Raw genomic sequence first — 21,941 nt, forward strand, 5'->3', positions numbered from 1 at the left:
CGTTCAGTGAGCTTTTAGTTTTCCGAGCAGCAGCCATTAGGCACAATGTGATTGGCAAGACAGTGTGACTTTTTAAACTGCTTGGTCTTTAAGGAATGAGGTGGCAAGGATTTCCCTTGTCTGAAGGTAGGCAATGGTCCATCCTGCGGAATGTGTCCCCACCTGCAGATCGGTTCCCACCCTGTGATTTGAGGAATGTTAATTAGCCTCTCCCTTCTGGAGGGGCAACTGTTCCATGACCTTCCGAAAGTTCCTGAGCTGACCTTTTCATACGCATAGAGTAAGAAACATATTACAGGCTCAACCAATTGAACTGAGCACAGGGTCCTCAGTGAAGGAGTTAGAGAAAGGATCAATGGAGCTGAGGGGTTTGCAGCCCCTTAAGACGAACAACAATATGAACTAACTAGTACCCTCAGAGCTCCCAGAGTCTCAGCCACCAACCAAGGAGTACACACAGTGGGACTGATTGCTCTGGCAGCATGTGTATAGTGGAGGATTGCAAATTCGATCATCAATGGGAGGAGAGGACCTCAGCCCTGTGAAGGTTCTGTGCCCCAGTGTGGGGGAATGCCAGGGCCTATAAGCAGGAGAGGGTAGGGGGCAGGCATGGGGAGTAGGGAGGCAGCTGGGGTTTGTTTTTGTTGTTTTCGTTTGTTTCTTTGTTTTTTAGAGGGGAAACTGGGAAGGGAGAAATTTACATGTAAATAAAGAAAATATCTAATAAAAAAATAATAAAAAAAAAGTCTTCTGAACATCATCACTTGAACATACCTAACAAAAACGTATACCAATTAACTTGTACAAATAAAAATCTCTGAAATTAAAAGATACTTGAAAGATGCCATATCTAAAATGGGGGAGGGGGTAAAAATGGAAGGTGATAATGCCATTTTTAAACATTGAATTTTGTGTTTTGCACTGTGTGATTGGGAGCCTAGAAACAGGCATCAGGAAAAAGTGCTGTCATGGAGATTTATCAGGTAACAAGTAGACCCAAGAGAAGCTTAGTCACCATTGGGAATTTTCATTCCCCTCTGAGCTTCTTTTACATTTTAAATTAGACTTCATTCTTAAAGAAGCACCAGTAAAGAAAGCTGAAACCTTATCAAGATATAAGGTCTGACCCTATTGTACTGCTTCATTTTAAATTAAGCTTCTAATAGCCTCTTTTTGTAATAAAACTTCTCACATACTCTTGACTGGCTATCATTCATGAATACAAGCATTGTTATGATAATAGTGTCACAAATAAGGCACTATTCTGATTTTCTTCTGATGCAACCTCACCAAGTATTTCTGTAAAATAGAATAAAAAAGACACAATTAGATATTAGAATTGTATTTATGAGCATCATCCATATAAATTATTTCATGTGGAAATCAGGAAATCCTACATTTCTACCTACTTTTACTCTGTGGTTCAGTGTCTCTTAAAATGCTATCTCCATCAAAACAGCTTTTACATATGTAAAATTATGGTTATTTCTCAAATTATACTTTATTTTTCTTTAACAGAAACCAGCTTAAATGGTGTTATTTTGACTTGCCAGTAGATGGCTGAAGTTCCTAAGAGAAGTTTTATACATAAAGCCAGAAAAAAAGAACATACTTTAATTTTATTGTAAAAAAAGAAACACATTATGAGATGCTATTTGATTCAAGGAATATTTTGGCATTTTTAGAAATGATTCAAGAAGTAATGATACTATTTCTTTTGTCTTTGGACTGAATTGGTTCTCACTCTCCTGACCCTGAGTTTGCAAGGAAAATTTAAAAAAATATTTTTAGAATGAATTTTTTATTTTATAAATATGCCAAGAATTGTAAATAGTCAGAAATGTGTACTCTACTTCCAAGTTTATAATGTAGCCTTGCAGAGTTTCATACATTCTGATTGAAGACATGAGACTGAGCATTAGAAAGAAAGGCCTTTATTATCCATAGCACAATAGACAGAAAAAGCCATTTTCAACCTCAAATGTGAGGGTAGTAATTTGGAGACAGATCCAGTAAAATTTGCTCACATCAGAAAACCTCCAATCTACACAGACACTGCTTTAAAAACTGTCCAGACATTAGCTCTAGTTGCCACATGATCTCTCTTATCTAGTAGAGAGAGAGCAATCTGTTCTTCACCTGAAGAAAAATAATGAATATGAAGTTATACAACCATAAAAATATTCCTGAAGAGTACCAGACAAAAGCTGTCATAGACACGCAGGGACAAAAATGGAGAGTAGTTCCCCAATAAGAAATCTTCATTAATCACAATTCTGCATCTGAGAATTAGTTTATTTGATAACACTAGTTGTACACCCCAATCAATTCTTAATAATTTTCATGGTCATTTGCAGAAAGATACAGAACTGTGAAGATGTGAACTGCTCTCTACTCAAATCCTTGACTTGGAAATTAACTCATAGATGTAAAGGGTTTATTTTGAGTCTCTGCTTTAGAGATTTCAGTTCAATAGTGGTTGGTCCTGGTGCTTTGGGTGTATAGCAACAGATCATAGTTAAAATACAAACTGGGACAAACACAAAATGGGACAAAATTGCTCACCTAATGTCCAGGAAATAAAATAAATAGTGAAAAAACCAAGTTCTCGCAATCCCACCTAAGGGATGTCTCACTAGAAAGCACTTCTTTGTATTTCACTATCCTCGATAATTGAATTTTGAAGACATATAGATTTAATTACTCAAAAATCTCAATGTATGGGATATGTTATATATAAGTTCAGAGTCACAAAGAATGAGAACACCACTCCAGGTGACCAAGACCAAACATAACTTTTTGTGAAGAGAGTGGACTCAGAAATCTGAACACACAGAGACAAGCACTTAGGTTCTTTTCTAACTTAGGCGCTGATCCCATACCTTTTCCCCATTGACTAGGGATCAGCCTCAAGGTCCTGTTCAAGAATCAGCAGGCAGAAAGTGAAGGGGGATGGAGCCATAACAAAGGTTTTACTGGATTTGATGGAAGGACTAAAACCTTTGCATAGAATTCTCATGGGATGAGAGAGATGCAAAGATTTGAGTTCTTTGTCCTAAACACAAGTCCTACAGTAAGATTAATTTTAAGAGAAAATATTCAAATTTAATGTTTTTCTTTTTGCAAATGTCTTCCTATAAGTCATTGGTGATGGGTGTCCTGGAAGCTCCCAAAACAATACAGACTTACTCTTGGTGGCCCACAGTACTTGGTGGCAAGACCATATTGCTAAATATATCACACAGGTCATAGGACATGGAGAAATCAAACTGGAGCTGAGATAAAAGCTTCCTCATTGATGGCTAGCTTGCACAGTGTTAGAAGATACCAAACAGGATGCTGGGGGAAAAGAATCAGCAATAGTTTTTTTCTGACTGTAAGTGCTGTGAATCAATGACTGGCTTTGGAAAATACCCTCATTGGTACAGTAGTGCCATGAATACTAAGGAGTTGACTGAGTTACTTTTCTATTACTGGGATAATACACTAAGACAACTTATAAAAGAAAGAGGTTTTTTTGGAGCTACAGCTACAGAAGGTGAATCTATGACCATCAGGGTAGAGAGCACAGGAGCTGGCATGCAGGCATGGCGTTGGAGCAGTAGCTGAGAGTTTACATTGTGTTCCAGAAGTATGAGGCAGAAAGGTTTTTGAAACTTCAAATCCCACCCTCAGTGACACACCTTCTCCAACACAACCATACCTCTTACTTCTTCCCAAATAGTTCCACCAACTATGGACCAAACCTACTGGTCATTTCTCGTTCAGACTATAAACTGGGAATGGGAGGTAACTGCTATTTTAAAACTTGGTTGAAGACCCACTCTACAGAAGATAATGCATGCCAAAAGAGTTCATGGTAAGCATGGCTAAAAACCTATGGCTTGGGAAGTAATAGGCACTACAGGAGAATCTACTACTGCTGTTTTGATAAATGAACATGGTGTAATACTACCCTGTAAACACTTAGCTTTATATCTATAGGTTAGTATAGCTCTCGGGTTTCATTGGAAAGGTTTCAATTTATAATAGATAGCAGTCAAGACTAAGATTCGTAACTGGTAAAAGTACAGAGAATATGTTATTGTAGAGTACTCTATGGAAGTAAAATTATCTAAACTTATCCAGTCTCTCTTACACATATACAAGACATAACATAGAAGAGGGTATGTATTAGGGAGAATGTGTTTTTAGTAGGAGAAGGAAGATGGATAAAAGAGGAAAACATATGTTGGAAAGAACTAAAATCCATCATATACATGTATGAACTTGTCAAAAAAAAAACTGAAAAAGTACAGGTCATGTAAACAAGTATCCTTTTGAGGTACATTTAGTGAATGCATTTGCATTTTGTAAATCACTTTTTCTTTCCTTTCCATTCATTGGTGACAGCTGTATATGATGTCATTAAATAGTGTTGCAGTGCAAGAAGGCTCTGGTGTGTTGACAAAGAAAGTATATTCATTAGGTAATTGCATTCAGGTATGAGTGCTGGTGCTATTGGCCACGAACCCAATGTTAGTGAATCTATAATACAGACCAAAGTCTCTTTAAAAAACAGAAGCATACATAAAGTTTAGTATGAATCTTTTGATCAAAATATGTCCAGAGACTTACAGGAATCCAGTTCTTTATTCCAGAAATATAATTAAGGGTTTGAAATCAGTGTGTGTGTGTGTGTGTGTGTGTGTGTGTGTGTGTGTGTACACAACAATACAGCTATGAAGAAGAACCCACTGTAGAACTGGACAATGTCTCACCTTCACTATCATCCCTTATAGTCAGTCCTTAACAAACCAAGAACGTCACTTATCAGCCTAAGAGACACTGTGGCTTTGTTCTCAAAGGCCTCCAGTGACTTTGACTCTCAGAATCCATAGTCCTCCAGCTTCTGGCCAGCCATTGATAGGTGGCTTCTGACCTCAGTTGACTGCTTTCCCTGATTCCTGTATCACTCTCCTCCAGCCACCCTGGCTTTCTTGCTCCTTTTGGACTAGCCATCCAAGACAGGTTCCTTCCTCAAGATCTTGTCACTTTCTTATCCTCTACCTAAAATGTTCTTCTGTGTGTGCTTTGTTTGTTGTTCCATTTGAAACTATTGTATGTTTGTTGTGAATATTAAGGTTCTTTTTTTTAAAACAATGTAAAACTTCTTGCTCTTTTTCCAGAGAGCTAAATGTTTATTCCTTCATCTCTTGGGAGTTATTTGTTTAAATGTCATATCCTCATGGTGGCCATTACTACTTAAATTAACCACCACTGCCATCCCCCCCCCCCACACACACAGGTCTTTGTTACTTTTCTATTACTGTGAAAAGACAACATACCAAGGCAACTTAAAGAAAGAATTTAAGTGAGGTCTTGTTTACACTTTCAGAGGCTAAATCTGGCAGGAACTGTGACAGCAGGTAGGAGGCATGGCATCAGAGCAGTAGCTGAGAACTTACTACCTAACCCACCAGTGGGAGACAAAACCAAACCAAACAACAAACAAACAAAAACAAAACAAAACAAACAACAAGCAAAAGAGCAAGACTGGGCCATCTGTGGGCTTTTAAAACCTCAAAGCCTACCCACCGGGGACACACCTTCTCCAACAAGGCCAAATCTTTCCCAAAAGACTTCTACCCACTAGAACCCTCAAATTCACAGCCTTTGGGAGCCATTTTCATTTAAACTACAAGCTACCACCCCCACTGCACTCTGTTTTATGGCTCTTTGTGGCACTATGGCTACCTGATATGAAGTAATCATGTTTGTAGTGGTCTAACCTGTGTCTTCCCCACAGTATGCAAGGATCCTTACTCATTTCATTCTTGGTTATATACTCAATAACCCAAAGACTGTCCATTTCAAAAAAGATCTGTAATCTTTCCTTGATAAATGGAACTTAAAAAAAAATCTCTTGAAGTTTTCCATGGCTTGCTTTCTTGAAGTAAACTAAGCTTTTCCTTAAACTGCTCCTAAGCTAGCGCCTGAGAACATTTCTTTAAAACACATAAATACAGAGTGAGTTGGAGCTTGGGTTCAGCAAAGCTAGAAAAGTAATTGGAAAAGTGAGCTGGGCATTTTCAAGCTGTCTTGAAACGGAAGGAATGGGGACTCTGCGTTTTTACATTGACAGCAATGTTGTTAGTAGCATGAGAGTTGCTATTAGGCCATCGAAATAAAACTAATTGAAAAAAGTAACAAACCCACTCACACCCAGAAACTTGTGTTGTCTCTTTAATATCTTTATCCAATAGTACCAAATCAAAGTACTCCCTCCTAGACGAGAAAGAATGCTTTTTCCTTAGAAAACAAAACAATTAGATTCTGGCTAAACTGCCCACAAAACATGAACTGTTTCATTTAACTAACTGAGAAGACACAGCTTGTTTAAATCCTAAGTACAGAAGCAGTCTCCAGTAATAGAAGACCAGCGTCTTGTAAGCATGCCTCTCCCTGCACGTAAATAGGTACCCGTGAGCTCAGATGCAGCATGGGGCCACACACAACCAAGGTTGAATGAAACGAATGCTGTGCCGCTTAGGAACAGATGGTAGGTTGCATGTTCATGTGAATTTTGAGTTTTTCCATCAAGGTTTTTCCTTGTGATATTATAACCCAGCTTTCCCATGGCCTCAGCAACAAGGGAGTACAGTAAGGCTCTATAATCAGCATACTTGAAATTTAGAGATTTAAATCCGCAGCAGAGCAAAGCCCTTCTGCCTTCCATGAGTGCTGTATAAGAAAGATGGAGTTATGTGAGGTGTTCACCTTAGAGATTTTGCTATGTACAGGCCGCTCTTGTACTCATTCTGCTGAAAATACAGAAGACCTGTTAAAGGATTCAGGTTCTGTGTTCATGGCAGAGAATTGGACCAGTGATAAGTGGCTTGAAATGGAAATAGAGACAGTTTACTGAGACAAAAGATAGCACTCCTGAGAATAGGTATGAGCTAGGGGAAAGACATATATTTGTACACACACACCCATCTATGTGTGTATATACATATATAATTATATTAAATAATGTATATTATAATATAGCAAATAACATATATGTGTATAAGTATGTTTATATGCATATATTTTAGGCCAGCAACAGAATACCATTTATAGGACTTTACAAATCATGTGTCTCTCCCATGTTTGTGTAGGGAGCACTTTTGTTGGGCATGCTTCATTTGTACCAGGAAGCGCAGGTCAGGAAGTGCTTCCAGTTTCAATTCTGCTTCCATCTCAGCTCCACTTTGTTGCTTTAGAAGAACAGCACTAGTCTGTTAGTGTAAGCAACTTCTCTGTGTCAAGACTCCATAAGGTAGCAGATTTGTGTGTTTGTGTGTGTGTTCATGCATTATAGTTATGTACATACAAATATAACATAACCTTGAAGTGAGAACCATATCGTATAGACAAGAGTGTGACTGTGATGTGAATGAGCTAAAGGCCATTACCTGCTGGACAGACAAAGTCATACTTCACTTGGAAGAGGTTTTCTGCAGAACTTAGCCAATTGGGCATGTATTATTTAATTCATGGGTAGAAACTACTTTTTCAATTTCCTGATTTCTATATTTTAAGAAAGCAATCTAAAACTCAAATGTAGTAACGGAGTCACTTGAAATTTTTCCCATATGAAAAGTAGTTATAGCTGATACCTCACTGAAGAAATGAGAGGCTATTTCAATGTGTACTGTGTAGGGTATTTTGCATAACATTGCCTATCTATGAAAGATATCTCTGTTCAAATTCATCTTGACTCTATAGAACCTACATTTTAGTCATGCAGAGGACAATAATTCAAACTAGTGGAAGGTGAGTGGAAATGAGTCATAAGTTCATAAAATGTGATGTGCTCAAGCTGTACACTGGCTATGAATATGTGCTAATGAAGTGGCCTGTGAGCAAAAACCTGAAAGAACAAGAGAACAAACCATGATGACAAATAGAGAAGAGAAGTAAAGAAAGAGAGACTTGGCATTGCAAAGGCTCTGGGGAGGAACCTTGATTATATACTAGAAATAGCACAGGGCTAACCATAATGAGCAAGAAGAGGAGTTGCAAATAAAGTCAGAGGTATTTCCTAGAACCATATGCCAATGCCAGAGTTGTTTGTGACACTGTATTGGGGATATATGAACATCTACTCACCCTGGTAGAAAACCAAAGTTCTACATAGTGAGCTAATGCGCATATGGGGCTACTTAAGAGAACTGATCAGTGGCTACCTGGATGACTCATTTCCCAAAAGTCCACCCCAGCAAGGGTGACAGCTTAGAAAAGCTGGAACCTTGGGGAAGGAGAAGCCTTATGACTCCAGGAAGTTTTAAGGACATCTTGATATTTCTGACAACCTGTTATTATTACCAGGATATTATTAACATCCTGTTTCAGCCCCTTAGAATGTTTTGAATCTCATTGAGTTTCCTTCTGTTGAGAAGGCAGTATAAATTTTAAGCAGGAAAAATGCTGTTATATCAATTGAAAACATTTATAAAGTATTAATTTTTTAAAAATTTTAAACAACATATTTTGATCATATTCTTTCCTCTTCTCAGGACTCCTTTCAGATCCCCTTCTCCTTCCCCAGCCACCCATCCAACTTCATGGACATTTTTTGTTTTGCTTTTACTCTTATAAAAAGAACAGAAAAATTCACATACATACATACACATGCATGAAGCACACATGTGCATGCACACACACACATCAACAAAAGTGTAGAATTCACTTTGTATTATATAAACATTTCTGACTCTGATGCCTGCCCTGGAATATAGTTAATAAACCCAGCATCATTACATTGAAGAAAACGGATTTTTTCCCCGTACCAGTAACTTTTTAACTTGTACCTACTTTTCTTTCTCGATGTTGTATTTTTTTTCTTTCCTAATTTTACACATGCCTTATACATTTTGTCATAGTCTCTGTGAGTTTTATGTGCATCAGACCTATTATTTCTAAAAAAATATTATTTCTTTGGAGTCATCTGTCTTTTCTACAGAGATACATGAATCTTCAGGGGTGTTGATCCCACTTAGAGCTGGTTGCTCCAATGTTTTTACATTCTTCACATTTTCCAAATGTGGATATTTATGTTAGTTACCACCTATTATAATAAAAAAAAAAAAAAAACTTCTGTGATAAGGGTTGAACAACTGATCTAGGGGTATAGTGACATGTAATCAGGAGTTGGTTCATTGCTGTGTTTATTTATCAAATAACAGTAGTAAGTTTTTCCTCTAGGCCTATGACTAACCTGGTCTTAGGGTTTTGGTCTCATTAACAGTCAGTTATGGGTTCTATCTGATGAAGCAGGCCTTAAGTCAAAATTTAAAAAGTGGTAGGTTATTCCCATAGTATTTTGCCACTATTGCACTAGTGGGTGTGACTTACAGGTAGGTTGCTATTGGAGCTCACAGAATTCATAGGTGGGTGAAATTGATGGTTATATTTCTCCTCTGACAACATGTATAATACCTTACAGCATTATGAACACCAGGAGACTTAAGCTCTGAGTTGAACACCCTCTTGATTTCTCCATGTACTGTGTCATAGAATGTGGTAAATCCATATTTTAAAAGATAATAGTTAAGTGTTATAGGCAAATGATCCTGGTCAAAGTAAAAGTAGGGAAGGCCCTCAGCTATGTGGTTTGACTTAACTGTAATGGCAGTAGTGAAGGGCAGAGGGCACAACAGTGTAACTCTGAATAGGTAAGAGAATTCACTGGTGGATTAGATGTTAGATTCAACTAAGTACATTCATAAAGTCAAAAAGTCAAAAGTGATACAGTAAGATGTAAACTCTATAGAAAGTTCATTATGGGGTAGGGTAGAAATAAAAATCTGAAGTTGAATTTAACATGGGACTTCTGTGGCTGCATAGTTCCCCCTGCTTCAGTTAGATCTTCCTCTGCCATGCTGGGAGTAATTCTGTGATATGGGTGTTAACTTCACTCTTTCTGAGGCTCATATTTTTGTCTGATTCATGAGAACAACAGAGCCCAATATATAGGTTATAGATATTGCTAAGGTTAAACAAGAAAATAAAGAAATACCAGCAAGAGATTTAATCTAAGATAAAGTGGGACAAAATAAAGTATTATTCACAAACTTTTTCTGGAAAGAAATGAACAAATGTTTCTTCTCTCCAGCTAGGGCACAGACAACAGACAAAACATAAGATTCCACCAAAGTCCAACCTAGCAAGCCAATCAACTCATTGCATTATCTCACAGAAGAATGGGTGAGCCAGAGCAGCTAGATCATACAACATTCTATCCCATCATTGTTGATAACCTCAGGGAAGCTTCATCATGGAGTCTTTCAACTAACCTCCTATACCATGTATACTATAGCTTTACAAATATTATTTTGTTGGGGGGAGGGCACTTCACTCCAGGATGAATGTCCTGTGATATTTCTCTTCTCTTCTTCCTCACAAATGCTAGCTCTATTACGAAAGGAATCTGTACTCCAAAGTAACAATGAATACTCATGTTATGCCTAGAGTACAATGCTATACTATAACATTATATAAAAATAATTAATAAATAGTACTTATAGGTATTATGAAAACAGATATGGAAATTTTCTAGAACTATAAAAATTATTTCCAAATGATCATATTATGGTATTGACATTAAAAAGTGACCCATAGATCTATGAAATAAAAGAGAGGACACAGAAGTAAACCCACCCAGTTATAACTACCTGGTGTGGACAAATGTGCCAAAGCAAATGTTAGAGAAAAGACAGTTACTTCAACAATAATGTTGCAGATAAATGAAATTTTTATCCCATACAAAAATCAACTTCTTAATTTAAGACCTGAAACCCTGAAACTGTGAGAAGAAGACAAAGAAAACATGTCAAGATAGAGACAACAAAATGACTTTCAGGAATGAACTCCAGTAGCACAGGAAATAATTCAAGAACTGGGACATGGAATTACTTGGAATCAAAAAGCTTCCACACAGCATAGGAAGTAATTAATCGAGTAGAGAGACAGCTTACAGAGTGGAAGAAAAACTTTTGCTTATTACATATCTGACAAAAGATTAATATATAGACTATACAAAACTAAAAACTAAACACAAAGAAATCAAACAACCCACGCAATAAATAGTAAAGTACAGGCAGCCACTAAATCTATTAAAAAAACATACTCCATATCCCTTAGCTCTAAGGGAAATGGAAGTTAAAATTACACTGAGATCCCATCTCACTCTACCAAGAATGACTTCAACTAAGGAAACAGCAGGTGCTGATATGAATGTAAGCAAAAGAGAGCCCTTATACACCGCTGGGAAGGATACAATTTAGTCTAGCCACTGTGGAAACCAATATAAAGCTGCCTCACAACACTAAAAGAAGAACTTCTATGTGACCCTGCTGTACCACTCCTGGATATACTCAAATGACTCTATGACAACAAACCACAAAGACACATGGGAATTGATGTTCCTCAATGGAGTTTTATTCATCTGTAAAGAAGGACAAAGCTATATTGTTTGTTAGAAAATGAATGCCAAGTGGACAATAAACAAGATTCAAAAATACAAGCATTCCGTATTTTAATTTTTTTGTCCTGGAATTAACATTAGTTTATGATTAAAGACACCACTTTTACTATTGTGACAATAAAAATTAAACTTCAGTGTATGCTTTGAGATATACAAGCCACAACACAGTGCTCTTGATAAACAAGCACAAAGTCTGGCTTACATTTCCTTTTCCAAAATGACTTGAATGCAATAGATGATCAATAGGGAGGAATTGACATAAGATGCTTATTTTCTTGGTAATATCTTTTCTCCTGCCATTTCATGATTATAAATGTAAGCATGGTGTATTTCAGGCAAGTATTATGCTATTAAACACAGTTTCATAAATTCAACATACTGAAGTTATTTCTGTAGAATTCTATTGGATGTGCACATGAGATATAGTGGATTAATACTTAGTCCCTTTCCTAAAGAAGGTTAAAAACAGAAAGGAAAAAACAACAAGAAAAGGACCAATGCATTGTGTGATATCTATTGGGTAATCAGATTTTTCAGAGGGGTAAATAAAGTGAAAGGGTCTCACAGGAAGATGGGATTTGAAGCACCCTGATTCTGGGGCTAGGTAGACTTGGGAGAATAAAATATTACATACTAATACAATAATGTATAGCAAATGCCAGCCATTAAATATAGTTGTTGGACTCATTATGTGGTAACAACTAGATAAGCTTCTATTCAGAAGACAGAATCTGCATAGCTACAGAGGAGTCATTTGTGGGTGCACTGTGAGGGTCTGTCTGTCCTTTCTTACTGCTAATCCCAGGCTTCTGTCATTTAGATCTTTATTTGAGAACTCCAGGATGTCACAAGAATAAAATAATGAAAAGAATAAGAGCACATAGCTTCTAGTAAGAAAAACTCCCTAAGAGCATTTTCTAGAATTGAGAGTGACAGAGAAAGAGAAAGAGAGAGAGAGAGAGAGAGAGAGAGAGAGAGAGAGAGAGAGAGAGAGAAACACAGAGAGAAACAGAGAGACAGAAATAGAGAAACAGAGACAAACAGCGACAGACAGACAGACAGACAGACAGGCAGGCAGGCAGGCAGAATCGGATGGATCAGAGAAAAAGTTTAGCATTTAAAGCCACTTGCTTCCCAGAGTTCAATCCCTGTGATCCATGTGAAGATGGAAAAAGGAAAGATTTCACAAAATTGTGCTCTCACGTCCACATATGTATTAAGGCAAATGCGCCCCCAATAGCACACACAGGCAACATGTACAAAAATAGTTTTTAAAAGATACTTTAGAAAAATAACCTGCAGCACAAATATAAGAACGGACAGAAATAAAATGTTTATCAAATTAATTTAAGAAAGACAGTAAGAAAATGTTTGTGGAATTATTTTTTAAATCTTACATTTCTTCAATTTGAAATTTGAGGTTTGTACAAAACCCTTCTTTTATGTATAATAAAAATTGAAACTTGTCACTTGTCAGCCAGTAATTTATTTTTTAATTAAATGCCCACTGAAAACCTCTCTTGTGATCATTTCTCACCTAATGTCCAGAAATACAAAAGCAAATAAATGATCCATTGTCCCACATACTGGTGAAAAAATAAAAATAAAAAAACCTTCAGCATGTCCTTGTAAGCCTTGTGCAAGGGTGGGAAGGTCAGCAGACTGAGAAGGAAGGGAAAGGCTTGTGAACGCAGGAAGCATCTCTGCTGATTGTGAAGGGCTGGCATCTCTGCTGGACAGGAGGTCCATTTGGCCTGGTGCATCTCGGTACCCAGTATCATTGTGAGACTTTCCCTTTCCAAGCCCTGGCTGTAGTGGGAAAAGGAAGAGCCTCCTATGGAGAAGACTTATCTCTACTGCCTTTGAAGAAGAATGATTTGAACATGAAGTACCTTTTGATGGGTTTAAGCTATCAACAGAGAAGTCTGCAGATGGGTTTCCTAGGGAGCAGTGGTCTCACAAGTCAAGAGTCAGGGCAAACCACTATGCCTGTCACCAGTGGCCACGAAAAGAAATCACCGAAGCTTCCATCCTCTGACAGGGAATGTAGCATTGTTTGGCTGATATTTAGCCTTAAAATTTACAAGTAACATTCCCATATAAAGATCATAATATCTTTGGTTGTGTGAAAAAGATGAGATCCAGGAACTGTATTTTTTAACCCATGCAGCCATCGTTTCTTTCATTGAAACTCACCGCATGAAACAAGATTTCATGCAAATGCCTTTAGACAAACTCCAAATGTCTCTCCCTGACTTGGGTAAAAGGGGCTGATACAGAGGTACTGCTTTTCAAGATTATCAAATACAGCAGTGGACTACATTTTTGTTAAGCTGTTGATGTAAATCCGGAGCTTTAGAAAAAGGCATTGTTTTTCTTCTTCATTCTGAGACATGGTGATTTGTTGTGCACTAACTATGGTTAATATTTTAGTGGCATTTTGTTTCCTCTCCCATTAATCACAGTCAGATCTCCAGACTGCTGTTGTTGGGATTGTATTCTGCTGATAACCTGACATGTTCGTGGGTTTGGGTATGTAAAATGGTCCCAAACAGGATTGATGACCTCAGACTCAGAGAATTCAAAGACTGCGACATGAGATATGTCTCCCTATGTAGCCCAGGCTGCCCTCAGACTTATGTCTCTTCCTGCTTCATCATCCTCCCTAGTGTGGGATCCAAGTGTGTCCTACCACACCCAGCAATCAAGGCAGAGCTTCTTATCAGTGTTTTGTTGTTGCTGTTTGGTTTTGAAATAGGATCTCACTGTCTAGATATGGATAACTTCAAACTTGCTATGTTGGTCAGGCTGGCCTCAAACTCACAGAGATACACTTGGCTCTGTATCCAGCATGCTGGGATTAGAGGCATATGTCTCTACTACAAGAGCATTTTGAGGTTTATCTTAAGGATTCACTGGATTATATCTACTATGAAGGAAAATTGATGCCAAAAATAAAACACACATTTGGTAAGAACTATTTCTAGGGATCGCAGAGATGGCTCAGTAGCTAAGAGGACCTGAGTTTAATTCCTAGCACACACTCGGAGGCTCACATCATCCAAAGTCCTCTTCTGGCCTCCAAGGGCATTAGACATATAGATAGCTTCTGAGTCTATGTGGGCTCCTGTTTCTGAATACTGTGGTTTGGGGAAACAATCATGTTTATGGTGGAATGTGTGATGCTGAGAATCATGCTCACAGAATGAGTGCTTGGGAATTAAACTGTAAACCTACCAAAAGACTTTAGCATACTCGTAGAATGTTCTTAGCATAATGCATGCCACAGTAGATATTTTCTTATTATTATCGATAAAAGTAATATGTTTCTGATAATAATTCTGTTGTGCCTTTAATCCCTGCAACTTCGATTAAAGCAGAGGCAGGAGGATCTCTGTGAATTCAAGACCAGCCTGAGCCACATAACAAATTCTAGGCCAGCCAGGAGTAAGTAAACAATAGCCGAAATGAGCAGTACTTCAATGACTCACACACATCAACTATACGAACAATAGTAAGGTTAAAAAAAATGATAGAATTCACTGTAAAAAAAATCAGTCATCATATCTTTTCCATCTCAAGATGAGTCCTTGATTCTGGAGGTGTAACTCAGGGCTAGGGATTTGGCTCCATGGATAAAAGTGCATACAGAGAAAGCAACACATAAAAATCTGGACATGGTAACACCTGTGCCCATAACTCCAGTGCTGGGAGTGTGAAGAGAGCAGGGCAGAAGCAAGAAAGTGCTAGGGCTTGCTGCTGGCCGCCAGCCTAGTAGAAATGACACATTCCAAGTTCACTGAAAGACTATATCTCAAGGGAATAAAGTGGAGAATGAGAGCTCTATACAAAACATCTTCCTCTGGCCTCCCTGTCCATGCACATGCATACACACATGTGCACACACACACAAGTATAAGTACCTGAACACATATGTGTGTGCATATATACTACACACATAACAAATACCATATATACACATAGAAAAGCCCAAAGTGAAACTTTAGGAATGTGGCTCAGTGACATAGTACTTGATCAAGGTCTTGAGCTCATCTTTAGGGCCACATCTCCACTCTTTAAAAGGCAGCAGGGAGAAAGAGAGAGAGAGAAAAGTTAGACCTTTGTTTGTTTCTCCCACTTTCCTTGCATAAAATTGATGTAACATATTTTGATCAGTTACGTTTTTTAATTTCATGTGGTTTTCAGAGACAATATGAGAAAGTCACACAATAGTTTCTCCATATAATATACGTAGTAAGTATTACATATAATAAGACAGACAGGTGGATGGATGGATGGATAGACAGAACATAGATTTTTCTGCCTCTGTTTTAATCTCAGTTGCTAGGATTAAAGGTATGTGGCACAATACTTGGAAGCATATTGTTTTTAGTAATAATAATTTATTGTGCTATGTGTTATGCTAGGAACATTCTATAGGTATGCTACAGAATTTTGGTAGGTTTACAGTTTAATTCTCACCCATATATTCTGTGAGTATGTATTCTATACAATTTGAAACAACAACCTATCAAAATCCAAAGTGACTTGTGACTGGGTGATTTTTTTTTAATTACTACTTGCAAGTTGACTATAATGGCTGTTTTAAAGTCCCAACAATATGCTTCTGAAGCTATCTTTTTACTAGAGTAAGTTCTGGAAGAATTAACTAGGATACATTAGTAGCAAAATAAGGATTTAGGGAATGGTTATATAGAACATAGCATATAACAGATATAGTATATACCTAGTAAACTTTCCCTAAAATGACGGTTCTTCCACTCACAAGAGTTACCTTCAGCAATTCTTTTCCCACATTAGTTTCAGTTCTAAAACAGTTACTTGTTGGAGCCAGAGATGGCTTTGCTCTTAGCAGTGGGATCCCCTTATGGAAGGAATCATGCCCATGACCCCTGCAGGTCAGAGTGGTCCTATGTTGGATTTGATGAAACCAAGATCTTATAATGATTCCATGCTTTGGCTATTTCTTGTGTGGTATCAACACAAGGAAACAGAAAACATGCTTTCTCTATCACAACTACAAAAGCAATAGCCATTATCAAGAGCAGAGAACCCACTCCAAAAGCCTATTTGCAACCCATAGAAAACCTTAGATTATTAGAATAGATTTATACACCTACATCTATTATCTAGGCTTCTGAGTTACTAGAAAAAAATAGGTATATTTGGAAATTGAATTACTTGCTCATTTAATAGTGTTAGCTTATTAATAATCTGTTAACTTTCCATCACTGTTAGAATGTAACTGAGATAAGGAACTTAAAAGGAACAAAAGTTTGCTTCTGTTCACAGTACAGCAGTTTCAGCCCATAAACACTTAGCATTGTTACTCTGGGTATGCAGCAGCAGCGCATCATAGTAGAAGAACATGGTAGAGGGAACCTCCCAAGCCCCAGGGCACAGAGAGAATGGAATAGAGCCTAGATCCCCTACAAGAACATATCCTAATGACTTAACTTCCTTTAACTCGGCCTCATCCTTTGACAGGTCTATGGATTCATAATACTGTCACAGGCTGTCAACTAAACCTTTAGCCTATAGGTCTCTGGAGGCACATTTAAGATCATATCAGAGCATTTGGGCTATTCTGATCCTTCATATACTGGTGTCTGTTTCTGGTGGGACTGAAAAGCTGTGGATTTTGAATACTAAAACAGCATCTAACCTCCTTTGGGGGCGGGGAAACAAACGAAAGAATCACTATGTGCTTATTTTAGACACACATCATGCTCCATCTATGCTTCATTCTTTAAAAAAAAATCACTCCCAGGAGCCCTGAAGCTGCTGTGAGCCAAAGGGACCAGGGTACTAGACAAAATGATGTAAATAAGATAATAAGAGCTAGAATCTTCCAGGCAGAGCAGACTCGCATAGAGGCGGCCCAGTGTGCATTTGCTCTGCAATCAGCCTATGTCTGAGATGGCCCTGTCAGCTAGGACCGGATGCCGGTTACTTTGGTTTCATCCCCAGGTTTGCCAAAGATGCTTTCCAAAAAGGTTCACAAGCACTGTAATAAGTGTGGCCTTCATTCAAAATTTCTTCTGAGTATTTTAATACAAAATTAGGTTTAAAAAAAAAGTCTGATTTTTTGAAAATGCTGCTTTTGCTGACACAGAAAGTCTTACCTGCACAGTGAACCTGAAACCCTGGCCATTGATTAGACTTAAACCCAGGTTTTAGCCCTCAGTACTTTGGTGTCATGGATTTCCTGTCACATGCCAGCCTTGGAGAATTTAACATGTCTCACCCACAGGGTTTTCCCCATTTTCAGCATTAAAAACTCCCGGAACAAGCACTGTATATTGTCCACCTAGTACAGAAAGCCTTCCACCAACTGATCAGATCGAGTCTGCTACACAGCACTCTGTTTCCCCACCTATCAGTTTAAATGATCATTTCTATCTACTTCACAGGGGTGTTCATTAAAGTTCTGTGAAACCCTGTTACCAAACCTTAAAAGTAAAAAGAAAATACAGACTACATCATCCCCCTTAAGGCATTATCAGAGCGTCCTTAACCGGAAACCAGTAAGATCTCGCTCTTAGCTCCTTCTACCTACTTCCTTTGCAGTCAGGGGAACGTGTCCATCAGAAGCCCATACGTCACTTCCGGACTACACTTCAGTGTCAAGACCACATAAGTCCCAACTCAAGCTACTCTGATCCCAGTTTCTGGGCCAGTGGGTCACTTCTACAAGAGGGAACTACACCACTTCGATGCTTTCCCGGTCCATTCTTGTTGGCAAGATGAATGGAGTGGGAAATGTATATCCTGTCCACTTTCATGAGAGCAGAGGACCGCATGGAACAGGATCATGCTGAAATAAGAGCATATTCTATTTAAGTCTTTTGATAACTTAACCTACAACTTTTACGTATGTAGAGATGTGGTGTTCCAGTTTCTGCTGTGCTTTCCCCACAAATACTCACTTGCTTGCATTTGGCATTATTTATCATTTTGTGCATCTAGAGTTTGTTCCCGTAGTGGTTTTTTTTTTTCAGAATTTACTACTAATTATTATTGCTAAATATTTTACTTTGGGAAGGAAAATATCCTACTATGCACTACCATAATTTTTAAATTGCTTCTGCTAGGCAAAGAAAGGCCCAGCCATTTCTCCATTATTGTGCCACCTGCTGGGAGCATGCTCACACTGTAGGGGTGGACACTTCGATGCAGGGATAGTGGGTTCTTCTCACATCAGCTTTGGGAAAAAAAATACATAAATTCCTTTTCTCCTTTGGTAGGCAAAGATAAGCCCCTTAAAGTTGAATGTGGACGGGAGATAAGGAGATTACACGGTCAACTCTAAACCTGGAATCGTCTCTAAACCGAATCTCTGTAATGACTTTGTGTAGTATCTGTAAACAGCATAGAATACTATTTATCCAAAGAAGGGATGATTTAAATTACTTTCAGTCTTGATGAGAAGTGGGACAAGATTGAAATACTCTACTCACTAGAGTCTATGTACAGCATCTTGGCAAATAGTAGCAACATCCACCTACAACTATTAATAATTATGTAGTTATTAGCAGCAGAGATTAAACAGAGCAGAAATGTCAGCTAATCATCTTCTTTCATTAAAGTTGATATTATTATTTATATTCTACTAGTTTCATACATCAGGCAGAACTAACTATAGCTGCTACAGGGATCCAACAAAAATGGGAAAGCTGATAAATATTTTGCTTATGAGATGTTTCAGTTGTCCATCTTTGATTTAAAAGACAGTATGAAATTATTAAACTTGTTCCATTTCAATGTAAAACAATTTTAAAGTAAAGATGTCATGTTCTGAATGTATATAGTCTTTCAGTTGTGAGATTTCTTGCTCTCCTTTTCTATCTGTTTTGCAGCCTAAACCGCCCCACGTGCTAAGCAGCACACACAGATGTTTCCAATAAGTCTTAATGGTTTCACTAAACGCTCCATTGTTTGCACACTTCATACCTTGGTGATTGAAACATCACAAGAAATTCTAACAAATATAAGCAGACCTTTTATTACCCAAACAACTGTACCAGTAAGGCTAAATCACACATGCCACCAGGCACAATTAAAGACAAATATTCCAACATGGCATACACTCTTGTCTCTGGTAGCTAAAAATGTCTTCAGATATGGCCACTAGCAGAACTTTGGAAGCACACCATAAACCCCAGCTTCTATTGCTGTGGCCACCCTCCCTCCTTACCTATTGAAGTCACTGTTAGAACTTGATAAGTAACCCTCCACAACCCAGCCCAGTTCAGCTCCTGGTCCCTGGTAGCTGTCCTGGCTCCCATCTCTGCATTTAGCTCTCCTCTCAATCTTGGGGTGGTTTGCCAACTCCTGGCTTTTCTCGTGGATTTTCGAGTTCTTGTTTTGCTTTGTTTTGCTTGGACCCACCCATGATCCCTTGATGCTTGGTATTTGTGGCTTCTCCAGTTGTAACATGGGGACTGTCTTTCTGAGTACCTTTTGCCTATGCTCCTGTTTTTGCAGCTAGATCTTTATCCTCTAAAGTATAAAGTCAAAATTAATTGTGTCAACCTTAGCATAGGCACTTCCAAAGGTCAGTCTACCCTGTGTTCTATCATAATTCTCTGTGCACAGTTTGTGTGGATGAGGTAAGACGAGCACAGTCCTTGCTAAAATCCATGGTTACCATGATTATTCAGGCTCTTTTTCACCTAATTGTGTTTAGGCCCACGATTGTGTATTTTAGTGTGTAGTAGTCAGTTACTATGTCAACAGATCAAGGATTAATCTCTTTTAAAAAAAATAATGGGCACAGAATTCACTGCTCCAGGATTCTGCCCGTGTAACATATCAGCAGTCAGTGTGTGCTTGTTTAAGAGTGGACCAGCAAATCAAACCCTATTTTAAAATAAACAGTTGGTTCTCCCATTATGGACTAGAAGCAGAGGTCATGATCACAGTTGACTTTGGGGATTAAAGGATGAGTTTCTGAACTCTCTAAATGGTATAAACCACAGGAAGCTTCTCTACCGACTGACCACTCTCCTTACACACAAATGTCGGTGACTTTAAAGCAAAGAGTCCAAATAAGACCTCAGTAACCTTGGAAGAATACACACTTTGTTTCTCAATTGTACATTGTTTTTTACGTAATTGTGGCTCTTTTAAAAAAGAAAACCTTCCACAAAGTTTGCCAAGAATTATGTTAGGTGGCTAAATTCATGGAGGGAAAATGAGAGGTTTATATAAATGTATCAATATAATTACTATCTCAAAGAAGACTAAGAAACCCAATATGTAAAGCAAAATGGAGTCCTATGTATACAATATGATTAGTATAAAAAAAAAACAAAGAAACTTTGACTAAATTTCCAACTCTTTAAACAAATTCACAGATAACAAGCATGGTGTGTGTGTGTTATGTGTGTGTGTGTTATGTGTGAGTGTGTGTGTGTGTGTATGTTTCCCTTATGTATAAGAGACAATGGCAGGAAAGATAAAGGGAGAGAGAGACAGAGACAGACAGACAAAGACAGATACACAGAGAAAAAGAGAGACAGAGAAAGAGAGAATATTAAAGTCCTGGGTAACTTGGACAAATTATATCACATTTTTCTAAAGGTTTTCTTGTGAGTAGCCCATAATCTGAAAAGCCATCATAGTACAGTGAGTTTTGTTGATTACTAGCTTTTATATTCTGGAGTGGTTGTACCAGTTTGCAATCCCACCAGCAATGAAGTAATGTTCCTCTTTCTCCACAACCTCTCCAGCATCTGCTCTCACCTGAGTTTTTTATCCTAGCCATTCTGACTGGACTGAGGTGAAATCTCAGGGTTGTTTTGATTTGCATTTCCCTGATGACTAAGGATGTCGAACATTTCTTTAGGTGTTTCTCAGCCATTCGGAGTTCCTCAATTGAGAATTCTTTGTTCAGCTCTGTACCCCATTTTTTAATGGGGTTATTTGGTTCTCTGGAGTATTTTTAAAGTACATATTAAGAGAAAAAAAATCTGGTTCTTATCATTTAGTGAGCACCTACTGTGTACTAGGCGCTCCTCTTTGTATTTACCGGGCGGGAGTGTTCTTTTCATGGCCATCCTGGACAGTAAGCAACACTGCCATCCCAATCCTGCAGATAAGAAGCTCAGGCTCACTGAGGTTAAGTACTTTCCCGGAGGCTAGCGATCTGGCAGCAGGCCAGTCTCCCCTTCAGCTCTTTGATCACATTCTCTCAGGAGAAGAGAAGATTTAGAGAGAAAAAGACTGCTTTCTCCAAATGCTTTTAAATATTTCATTTTTTGTTTGCGGAAAATATGTTGTTTTTCAAGGTTAAATTGCAAAATAAAAAAGAGCATTTACTGTACAAGCAGCAAAAAGGACTGAGACTTTCCACTCCACAGCACCTTCCGAGCAGAGGTTGCAAACAGTTTTCACGCATCACTGC

At 38.1% G+C, this 21,941-nt stretch overlaps 1 protein-coding gene across 3 annotated transcripts in view; it reads left to right on the forward strand.

The window, feature by feature from the left end:
* Grid2 (glutamate ionotropic receptor delta type subunit 2) overlaps positions 1-21,941 on the forward strand; it is a 1,405,618-nt gene that overhangs the window by 1,266,174 nt on the left and 117,503 nt on the right. The gene's annotated exons all lie outside the window — the stretch shown is intronic.

The sequence above is a fragment of the Mastomys coucha genome, unplaced genomic scaffold (assembly GCF_008632895.1).
Source record: "Mastomys coucha isolate ucsf_1 unplaced genomic scaffold, UCSF_Mcou_1 pScaffold20, whole genome shotgun sequence".
Lineage (NCBI taxonomy): Eukaryota > Metazoa > Chordata > Mammalia > Rodentia > Muridae > Mastomys > Mastomys coucha.